General features: G+C 37.1%; 1 protein-coding gene across 1 annotated transcript in view; it reads left to right on the plus strand.

Annotated features, from left to right (window-relative positions):
* Positions 1-6,098: 6,098 nt before the first annotated feature.
* ugp2a (UDP-glucose pyrophosphorylase 2a) overlaps positions 6,099-12,285 on the plus strand; it is a 15,112-nt gene continuing 8,925 nt past the window's right edge. Inside the window, exons 1-3 of the mRNA XM_079812710.1 lie at positions 6,099-6,652; positions 6,853-6,980; positions 9,799-9,986. The gene's annotated coding sequence lies outside the window, so the exon portion shown is untranslated. The remainder of the gene's footprint in view (positions 6,653-6,852; positions 6,981-9,798; positions 9,987-12,285) is intronic.

Raw genomic sequence — 12,285 nt, forward strand, 5'->3', positions numbered from 1 at the left:
AGCCAGAGGTTCAGGGACGGAGAAACATTACATAATTTGAGTTTGGAGAAAAATAAATAAATAAAAATGAAAATAAATAAACAGATGAGGAAGCATCAATTAAACACAAGTCTTCCCACAAAATATAAAATAATAATAATGAAATGAGAAAAAAAAAACCCCGAAAGAAACAACAACATTATATTAATTACCAATACATTAATTAAACAAAAACACCAAAATTTGAGCATACATTCAGAGTTTTAGTAGCCTTTTTGTTACAAGAGGTAGATATAGATTTAATATAGATCTTAACATCTTCTTGAAAGTGAGAAAAATTGGGGGTAACTTTAATAGTTTTACATTTGTGGATAAAATATTTAGCAAGAAAAATTATTAGGTTGCAAAGAAAAAAATTATTTTCATCTTGCTTCTCATAAATGAAAAACCCAAACAAAACATCCTTGAAATAAAGCTCAAAATCTTTATATATATATTGTTTACAATGAACTGGCAAATATCTTGCCAAAGTTTTCTTGTATGACCACAATGCCAAAAAAGATGCAAGATAGTTTCTGGTTGTGAATCACAAAAAGTACAATTTGCATCTATACTTAATTTAAACTTTGACACCATGAAAGTTTTGACTGGGTAATATCGATGAATAAGTTTAAAAGAAATCTCTTTGACCTTATTTACCAAAAGGTACTTGTTAGAGAGAGTCCAAACCTTCTTCCATGAGATATTTTCCACTAATGTATTCCATTTTGTAACAACATGAGGAGTGGAAACACAGTCATTGAGAAAAAGAAAACGAATATCTCTATTATTTTTTAATGTAGATTTAAAACATATCTTGCCTACATACGTGTCAGCCGGGTCTGGGAGAGGCATTTCAGAACTAGTCAAAAGACTATTATGGCCTTTAAATAGCATAACGACACCGGATGGCACCAAATACAGTGGCAAACTGTTTAGGAGCAACAGGAATATTAAAGTGAGAGAGAAATTCCTGATAAGTGAATAAGTAACCATCCTGATTAAATAATTGGCTAACCCGATTGATCCCATTCTTAAACCAGTTTTCAAAAAACAAAGACTTATGTTTATAACAAATATTCCTATTATTCCAAATGAAGTAATTGGTCGGAGAAAAATTGTGTTTGAAAATCAAAGACCACGCTAATAGTGCTTGTTTATGGAGAGCAACAGGGATCTTCTCAATGCTGTAATTACACATCAACAGAAAATGTGTATTGTGTGTTTGTTTACAACCATAACCAAGAGATGACGCTGTTTCACATGCTTACTCTGTCGAACGCCAAACCCAAATAGCTGTTATTTGATTGGCCAAGCCACGTCGCCCCCTGCTCTGATTGGTCCGGGAACAAACATCATACCCACACACCGATGTCTTGCGACACTTCCGCCCTTGAAGCAGCGTGTTGTGGACGTGAGTATCCTCGCATGGCTTGTTAGAAAACGAGCAAAGCAAGCCTGTCTGCTGTCTAGATGTGCTTGAGCATTAGAGTTCCCCAACCCCTCCAAACCACTCTCTGTGTTTGGGCAGTGCGCTTGTGTTTGCTTGCAAGGGGCCATCGAGCTCTACTTATAGGGCAAAGTTCATGACAGATGTAATCCTATCAACTGGAAAAGGAGGTTATTTATGACTTTTGCTGTGTTTGGACAGACAGAAGCAGTCATTTAGGACTGTATTAGCAGAAAAAGCGAACTCCCCTGCATTAGTTGTGTGCTGTATCGGTCAACTGTGACTGTTCAGTTGACATTTAAAGGGGACCTTCAAACAAAACAGCTAGAAGAGTCGCGAAGTGCTAAAACAAGCTTAACGTGGTACAGTTATTAAAGTGGCCTGCTAAAGAAGCTGCCGAAAGAAGAAATAAATAAACATACAAATATGTAAATAAATAAATGTGTATTTATACTTTTATTTCCTTATTTATGTATAATTTTCTCTTTTATAAATACATATGTTTTATGCATAGTTTTCAATAAATGCAAAAATCAATAAATACATTTATGTATTTATACATTTCTTTGTCCGTATGGTAATGAGGGGGTGTATTTATCGCAGACATAGCAATCGAGCTCAGAGTGGCAAGGGCAAATCTTTTGCCGCGTTTCCACCAAAATTACCCGGAACAATTTGTACCAGGAATTTTTTTTACACTAAATTTTTTCCCCCCAGATCTGCTACTGTCTGCGTTTCCACTGCTGTCTAAAGTACCGGGAAGATTAGGCAAATTAGTCCTGTGATGTAACGTTAGGACTGCGCGCGGCTGCTCCTCCCAGTCAGTGACGGACAGTAATCATTTTTGCGTGATACTTTCTGCAACAATAACGAGGAGATGCAAGCAGCGCTGCTTTTGGTAGTTATGTATTGGTTTAATAAAGAGGTAATTAACAAAACGGCGGAAAAGAGACACGAGCACTGATACTAAAGCGTATTCTGAAAGCTCGTAAAGCTAGATTTAAAATAAGACAACGTATGTTATTATCAGCTATTACGGACATTGACCGTGCGATTGCTGAGACGAACGCGCGCCATCGGACAGAAAGAGCAAGACTGAAATCTACTGAACGCAGAACGAACGAACCTCGCAAAAGGCTTCTTTAGACTGCCGGTGAAATAAAATGCGCCGTGAGTTCAACCAATCAGCATGTTCAGCGCCCAAGTCCCACCCCCGAAAGTTCCCGAACTTTGAAAAAGTACTACCTCGCGAGCAGGGCCGTTTGGAGGGGGAAATATGTACCCGGAACTTCATTTAGACCCTGGTTCCTGCGGTCGAAACACACCGAGTACCAGCCCAAAGTTCCTAGTTCCTGGGGAAAGTTCCTGCGGTGGAAACGCGGCTTTTGTGACATCTTGTGGTGAGACCAAACAAATTGCTAGAGGTTTGCGGACATTAGGGTTGAATAGATGATGCCTTCGGTAGTTGTTGAGCCGGCATCGTGATTTCCCCACCACCCCCACAAATTACATTCAAAACCGTTTAATGAACCCAATTTAAACACAAAATATTTTATTGAGCAAAAAACGGCAAACGAATTTTAGGCTACTTACACTAACTAAACCAATGATATTCAAATGATGGACTGCGGCCCGCGTCCAGACCCCAGCATGTTTCCATCCGGCCCGCGAGACAGACCGATAGCACCATTTTCCTGTTTCTTGTTGAAGTGAGCAGAGCGTCAAAACAGTAATGATATTTCAGCGCTATGTCATCTAGTAGTTTTATCTAAAGCCAAACATGCTTCATTCAAGCCCTTTCAGCTCCATGCGCATTCTCTATTTCTCCAGACGCGCGTCACATTAAAGGCTGATTAATACTTCTGCGTCGGACCTGCGCCGTAGCCTCTACGCCGCCAGTTACGCGTTGGTTTTCATTTATACTTCTGCGTTGTTGTCCGTGTCAATGTGCAATTACACATGCAAACCGCTAGGAGGCAGTGTCCACGGGCAGGTTGATGGTGTTACCCACAGTATCAAGAAATGCAGAAGAAGCAGCAGCTTGTGTACATTGTCGGAGTAGCAGCAGCAGCGACCGTTCTTGCAGCTTGAGTTGTTGTATCTAATACAAATGAAGCATCTCTAGTTGATTAGTAGAGTTAAATAAGGGGCGATCTGGTGCTTGAAAGTGTTTTTGAAATGATACGGTGGCTCGTGCACAGACAAGCGCTTCAATCGATTGCTGTTGCGGAGACTTTAATATAGCCCATGTATGGATGAAACCATGGGCGTCGGAAGCAAAAAAATGTGGGTGGGTCCTCTCTTAGAAATGTTTTACTGGAGTAGATGCCATGTACATCAAGTACAAATATATCTCCTTGTTTGCTAAACATCTGGTTGGACAAGACAAGATTACGGAAAACACTGAATCATTTACAGCGGCAATAGTGTAGGGCTAAGACCCATGGCATCAAGTTTTGACGCAAATCAACCCGCGGTTCGAATCCGCCTTTTGCCGAACTCGCTCTACTCCCTTTTCCCATCACATATCAGATCGGAATTTATTTTCAATAAAAATGAAGAAAATATTAGAACAGTGGAAATAAAGCGTCTAATGTGTTTAATAATAAGTGTTTATCGGTTAGGGGTGAACAGACATGCGCTGAATTAGAGACTGTAAAAGTGAGTGGGTCCAATATCAGTGATTTTAAAAAGTGGGTGGGTCTTGTCCCACCCACATACAATGGTTCCGACGCCCATGGATGAAACTATCATCCCATTTCCGGACACACACTCCTATCGCAGATGTATTAATTTTTTTGACCTGAGGTAGGGGTTCTAGCAGACGAATCACAGCGCTTGCGGTCCGCGTAGAATGGACGAGTTGTTACATTTTTGAAGAGGTGCGCGTCAGGGTATGTCGTAGGGTATGCGCGCATCACACAGCCTACGACGTAGCTACAGCATACACTCGACGCAGAAGTATAAATTGTGCTTTAGAGAGCGAGGGAGCATGTGTACCCCTGAGAGAGGGGTTCTGGCAGACCAATCACAGCGCTTGCGTCGTACGCGTGCAACACCCCCCCCCCCCCCCCCCCCCCCCTCACCGGACTAATGGACTAGGAGAGTGATATCAAAGTAACAAATTTAGTATACAGTTTGTTAATAAGATATATGCCTATGTACAGTAAAACAGATGAGCCCACATTTCGTTCATATTCTTCGTTCATTTTGTCAATAAGGTGTAGCTATACTGAATCTGGTCTTTTAAAACTGCCTTTGCATTAAGTCATGTTAAAAGTTTTTCTTCCGTAACTGTTTTCTATGGGAGGAAAACTCTTACATGTACATTCTTTATTAATAAGGTGGGTACTGAATATCTTTGTCTAATGCATTAAGCCACATTAAACATTAATGGTTTTCTATGGGAGGAAAATGCTTAACACAATGCAATTAAGCTTTCAAATTCTGAGTTCTTCTGCTCATCTATATGCTTTATTAATAAGGCGTTTAGCGAATTTGTTCCTCCAATATCAGTAATCAACACGAGTACCATATTTTCCTCTGTGTTGTTTTAGATCATATAAAGCTAACTGCAGTATTATTGGTTATGAATGAAGTAATCTCTGATTTGTCTTTGACAAGCAGCAGCCGCGAGAATATTGATTTGTTTTAAATCTTGCGCTGTAAGCAAATTCTTGAAAATGAATTATGAGTTTGCGGTGCCCTTGCCACTGAGCTCAGTATGTCTGAGGTAAAACATGCCCCGCTCATTACCATATGGACAAAGAAATGCATAAATGTGGAAATAAATTAATGTGGAAATAAATAAATGTAGACATAAAAACATAAATAAATAAATGTGAAAAAATAAATAAAGTTGTAAATCAATCAAATGTATACATAAATAAAGTTTTAAAAAAGGAAATTAAAGTATAAATGCACATTTATTTATTATTTTGTTTTTACATGTATTTAAAGTTATGTATTAATTATAAAAAATAAATTTCTTTGTATATAGTTCATCTATTTAGTTCAAATTGTGAGATATAAACTCATAACTCAGTTCATAACTGACTATAAACTTGCGATTGTAAGAAAAGGTGCGATATAAATTCGCAATTATTAAAACTTTAACTAATATGAAAATAGACAAATAAAAAGCGACAAGTATCTCGATACTAAAATAACACTTTAACGAAACAGTTTTGAGTGTGAACGCGATTCACTCAACAAGAATTCGCGTTCACAACAAAGAGAGTGGAAGCAGAAGAATTACGGAAATAACTGACAGACACAGACACAATTAAAATGACACACATTTAATAAAGAACAATTACTTTGTTTCACTTAGTAACAATTCATTTCAGAAACGAATTCAAAAGATTCGAGTCACTGGGATGAATCAAAATCACCAGTTATCTACAGCAGATGAACCCAAGAGTGAAACTCGGATTCACTTACTTACCCAAGAAATGTTCAATTATCTTTTTCTGTGAACGAATTCAAAAGATTCCAGCCACTCACTGGGACGAATCTAAACCCCATTAGAACAGAAGCGGATTTAAGAACGCGTTCTATTCGAGCGTCCAGCGCTCAGTCAGAACGCATCGCGTCACGCGTCAGATGTAAACAGCGGCCAGTTCCTTCTGCACGTGACAAAGCGAAGGTGAAGCGATTAATGATTGAACTGGCACATTAAATACTGTACCTTCAAGAGTTGTTCACTGTTTCTGTACTTATTTACTTTTTCCCGAGTCCGTGACGTGACGGGTGGGCAGTGCTGGAGTTTATTTAAAGAATCGTGCGACACACTCTCTCTCTCTCTCTTTCTCTTTGCGCATCTCGGTCATTGCAGCAGTGCGTTACAGTACAAAGCCCTGATCGGGTGTCCCGAGAATGACAGTCTGTGAATCTGTCTGAAATCTCATCTGGTCAGGCTGTACACTGCGAGTTGGCATGCTGGGAGCTGGATGCACTGTTTTCAACACTTTGAAGCTTTTCTTTTTGAACTGTTCTGAGATTCTCAAAGCATCTTGTTAATGCTACATTTAGGCTGTTGTAGTATTGTGTAGTAGTGTAACAGAAGGAACTGTACAACAGTTGGTGATTTGGACCTTTCTAGACTGGTGAAATCCATCTAGGATTGATTTATTTTTAAATCTGGGAGCTGTCAGAAGTTCTTGATCATGTCTTTTGTTGCTGGTAAGTGGTTTATTCATAGCCTGCTGTGGTGTTAGATGATAATAATGCTACTCTGATATTGACCTACATCATCTGCACGATACTCGTGGTACTTCAGTGAACCGAAAACCATGGGAGAACAAACATATTCCATGTTGCAGAGACATCACAGCATGTCATGTTGTAAGTAATGTTTCCTTTCCCTTGTGTTTGCATGTCAGATCTGTATAGGAGCAGCCCTAATGCCGGTATGGCGGAGTTTCAGGAGAAGCTGAGATTGCAGCATGAGAACTCCATGCACACAGAGCTGGAGAAGCTCCTGACCACCGCCAAGACACCGGAGGCCGAGGTGAGACGCCCGTCCTGCAAAATATGCCCTCGTCTGAGGTGCTTCTGTCCTACATTTCTAACCCAAATATATCACCACACATACGTTTACATAGCAGAACGGGAACATGCTAGACTTGGGGCAGAAGGACATTCAAAAACGCTTCACGTGGCTAAATGTACTAACACAGTGTTATTAACAGACCAAACTCAGGAAACATCATATTAATGAAGTAGTATACTATGTTTAAAAAAATATCAGATGAGCCCATGAACGCAACAAGCATTTATTTACAAGTTGAGCTTTTTTTCTCCCATTAAAAACCATTATAGGAGAACGCTTAACGTGGCTTAATGAATTAAGACAGTGTTATTAACAGACCAAACTCAGGAAACATCATATTAATAAAGTAGTATACTATGTACAAAAAATCAGATGAGCCCAGAATATGAACTGAGTTTGGTCTGTTAATAACACTGTGTTAGTTCATTAAGCCACGTTAAGCGTTCTCTTATAATGGTTTTCTATGGGAGGAAAACGCTTAACATGCAGCTAATTAAACGTGTTGCGTTCGTATTCTGGGCTCATCTGATTTTTTGTACCTGGTATACTTTATTAATATGATGTATCCTGAGTTTGGTCTGTTAATAACAATGCCTTGGTACATTAAGCCAGGGGTTTTCAAACTGGGCTCCAGGTGGTTCCAAGGGGTCCACAGAGAAGTTCAGAGAATAAAAAGACTGAACAAAAATGGCTAAAGTCTACGGAACGTTCTGTTTAATTGCTAAATGTTTCTCTCCTTTCTTGCCGTATACATACTTTCCAGAATTGTATATGTTTGCTTTGTATCTTTCTAGTGAGTTTTTCTCACTATAGTCCCCTTTATCTCGCTCACTGGGGTTGTAAGGCAGTATCCTTAACGCAGTACGTGAGCTGCTTATATGGATTAATGACATGACATGAATTTTTTGTGTCCGAATTCATTATTTTCCTAAAAAGAATTTTAATAAATACATGTCATATATCAAATTGATCTACAATATTTCATTTATAAGAAACCCTTTTAATTTTTTTGAAATTCGGTTGACTTTTTGAGTTTGAAAGAACAAAAATGTCAGGTGGTGTGACCATCCGAACCATTGAAAATCATGGTTTGGCATGATTATACATTAAATTCCTTATAAATGAGGGAAAACAGTGAATCAGTCCTATTTCAAAACTGTTATATTACTTATAAAACTTTTGTCAGAAAAATTTACTTCTCCAAATGTCAGGGAGGGCGACCAACATAAAAATTGCCATTTTATGCAGTGTTACTTTAAGAAAACCATGTGACAGCATATTACATCACACGTTAATCACCCTCCCATAAATATTAGATAATTAGACATTTTTGGAGTAATGATAAGGTTGATTCAACTTATCATGTCAGGTGGTATGACCCCTGGAAAACTTTGCAAATGTGCATATGAATTGGACTATAATGGCAATACATAAAGAAACGGAAAGGGAATTTACCATGTGATATGCATTTTAGACACTACAATGATTCATATCTACAAGTTTTCAGTAGTGCTAAGTACATTAAATGTATATTGTTTTAAATGAATATATATGGTCGCACCACCTGACATTTTCTGGGTGGTAAAATCTGAAATCTTGTTTAATAATGAATTAATGCTGTCTTAAAAGCTATTATTTATTAATTAAAAATCAATTGCCAATTAAATTAAATAATGACTAAAATGAACCAATTATAATACAAATAAGATATAGATCTGTATGCATTAGCTCAGGTTGTCAAATAATGAAGATATCATCATATTTATGTTTCAAAATTCATGAAGTTTGTAAAACCTATTTTAATGATTATGATGCGTATACTCACATTTATTAAGGTGTAAGGTAAATATTTGATAACCTTTTACTTCAGACTACAGTCATTAGTTCAAACACATTAAATATGTTTTGAAAATAGTATGAATGTTTTTTAAAAATGCATGCAACTAACATACATTTGAGAAACATACATATCTTGGAATTTGGTTCATGCATTTTAAACTGTTATTTCATATTAAATAAATAAAAATATCAGAAGACAATCATTAACATTAATATGTGCTTATTTAAAAAAAAAAACTAAACTCATTAATTTGAAGTATTGTGCACATGTTGGAAATGTATTTTATTCAGCCTAGTTTGAAATGCTTATTCACAATGAAAGTGCTGTTAATAATGTGATCAGTGATGGCACACACAGCATGCAGTCTCACTCCTTACTCCTGCACACCTAACAAAGGAAGTGTGCTTTAATTACAGCTTGTCGTCCCATGATGCAGCACCAGGTTTAGTCCAAAGGTTAAAAGAGAGTATTAATTATGCATTTATGCTGCACAGTGTTATAGAGAGTAATTAGGGATATGATTAATTACACATTCGTAATCGTAACTCTATGATGTGTTGATTCAGTTTTATAAAGCATTCAGATTCAATATTCTGAAGCGTTTTATTAATTTAATAACCCATTAAATGAATATTCCAGGTTTAATACAAGTTCATCTCTATGGAGTAGTGTTCAGTTTGTAAAAACAAAGGAAAGGTTTGTGTACAGTAATGCACTTGCATTGGCAGTCTATGGGACATGGGTCGTTTCTAGATGTTATTTCTATTCATAGTTCTGGCCGACAAAGCCATTCCCAAAACCCTCACAAATGTTTGTCTGTCAGGAGACTCTTCTTCACTATTGACCCTGAAACATTGAACTTCAGGATATAGAGCTTGACATTCTACCAAGCTAAAAAAAAATGTACCTGTAATGTGCTTATTTGTGCTCTTGCAGATCTCCAGGAAGGACTTTGAGGGCTTCAAGAAGCTCTTTCACCGGTTCCTTCAGGAGAAGGGGCCGTCTGTTGACTGGGCCAAGATCCAGAGACCGCCCGAAGACTCGGTGAGACAGATGAGGAATTCAAAATTAGATGTACAGTAGTGGCTAATAGTGATGTCCAGATGACCCTACAATCAAAATATGTGGAAAAAATGTCATGATTTTTTAATATTTTAAGTATGAAGGAAGAGGAAAACCCTAAACTTGGTTAAAGCGTTTAAGTGATAAAATTATTTGGCAAAAAAGGCAAACCACAGCTACAGGTTTTATTTTACTATGTAAAAAGAAAAAGCATACATTTACTACAACATAATCAGTGTTCATAATTTCTTTGTATGACAGCCTGGCCAAAAATTATATATATATATAAACATGCAGAATTGTGTTATTTATATATATATAAATAATATTATATTTATATATAACACAATTCTGCATGTTTCATCGCATTATCGCAGATGTCAATTTTCCAAGGTCGGACATCACTTTTGGCCACTACTGTAAATACAGGAAAAAGAATTTATATAAAAATAGATATTGTTTCAGCAATGTTACAAATATTATTACCAGTGTTGTTTTAGTTTTATACATTTTTTGAATTAGCTTTTATATTTATGTTTTTAGTTTTCATGTTCATTTTAGTTTAATCTTTAGTAATTTCATTGTGCTTTTGTCATTATATTAGTTTTTTAATATTGCTATTTATTTTTATTTCAGTTTTAGTTAGTTTTATATTTTATTTATATTTATTTATTGCCAAGGCAACATTTCTGATTTTTGTTTAAAGTTGTTATATTTTATTTTATTTCAATTAACAGAAATGTTTTAACAGTTTTAACTAACGATATAACCTTTTTTTATTTTATGAACAGACACAATTATTATTTTCTTCAAAACAAGAATATAATCCTCCCCAATATTTTTCCTTTTTTAAAATAATTTATTTTGAGTTATAGACCTGTCCACTGTACATTTTATGTGTATATTACATATAATGTAATCCAACTGCAGTTGTTCTAAATAGATGTCCTTTTTTAAACACGAAATGATAAAATATCACTTTTTTTTAACATATATATCTGCTCCTGCAACTATCACCACATTCACAGGACCTCTGAACAGCGAGAAAGGGAGAGCAGCAGAACGTGCTTGTGTTTGGGTGCTTTATCAAGTCGATGACATTTCCCTGTTGATCCCCTCCCCAAATAACCCACTAGAAAGGGCCCCCACACTGAAGGTTAAACTATGAATAGCACAGCACTTCCAGCATCCCACAACCTTGGCTGACATTTCTTTTCACACAGCCGTTGTGAAACTCATGTTACAGTAGTAAAGCAGGCTGATCTGAAATCAGCTCCATTAGATGGACACTCATCAGGCCCATTACGAAATAAACATCACTGCTGCTTCTAGACCAGCACTGAGGCGTAGAGCATGATTCTCAATGGCTCTAGTTCAGTCCCCGTTCGTGGAAGCGCTCATTGGCTGGATGCTTGATCGGTCAGCTGAAAGAGAGTGTGTGTGTGCGTGTCATTTTCTCAATCGGGGTTTCAAATGTTTTGTTTTGTGGCGTTGGCGGACGTTCAGTCAGGAGAGAGGTGGTTTTGTAACCTTAGATGTGGCCTGTGGTTTTAACTTTGCCAGTCACCTTGAGTATACTTCTTCTAAACGGGTTATATTGAGAGAAACTGATAGATGCAATGTACTGTATATAATAGGAGCTCTTTCATACGTTTCTCTCAAAAAGAGCATCTTTTGACATTTGACAAGGAATATTCCTGGTTCAGTTAAGTTAATCGCCTGAATGTGTGGCATAAATGTTGACTGACACAAAAACAAAGTTTGGCCTTATCCCACCATTTAAAAGAAGAAAGTAACGGTGTGAAACCTACAGTGGAAGTGAATGGAGCCGATTTGATTTTTTAAATATATATTTATTATAAATGATTTACCCGTGTTTTTCCAAATCATGTGCCTTCATAATCAAAATATTCCCCCCTCCCTCTTGCAGCCACTTCTCTTCTCAGATGATGTGTTTACTGGCACGAGGGCGGGGCAACCTGTCACTCACATGAGATCCACCAATAGCAAACCACAACCATCCAATCAAATCCCCATGGACAAAATCAAGCCCCGCCCTACACTTTTTCTTGTTCTTGATGCCGTTTCACTTGAATATACAACACAATGGGGAATTGGGGATGAAAAGTTGAAGTTTCATGCTGACTTTAACGAATTAGCACCATTCACTTCCATTACAAGTGTAAACAAGATTTTTGCTTTTTAAAAAAGAAAAGTTAAGAAATGAATTGCAAGTTAATTTTGTGGTAATCAAAATGATGCCACAAATGCTGTCAGTTAAGCTTAAAGGGTTAGTTCACCCCAAAATGAAAATTAGCCCATGATTTACTCACTCTCAAGTCATCCTAGGTGTGTATGACT

The sequence above is a fragment of the Gobio gobio genome, assembly GCF_949357685.1.
Source record: "Gobio gobio genome assembly, chromosome: 3".
Taxonomy (NCBI): Eukaryota; Metazoa; Chordata; class Actinopteri; order Cypriniformes; family Gobionidae; genus Gobio; species Gobio gobio.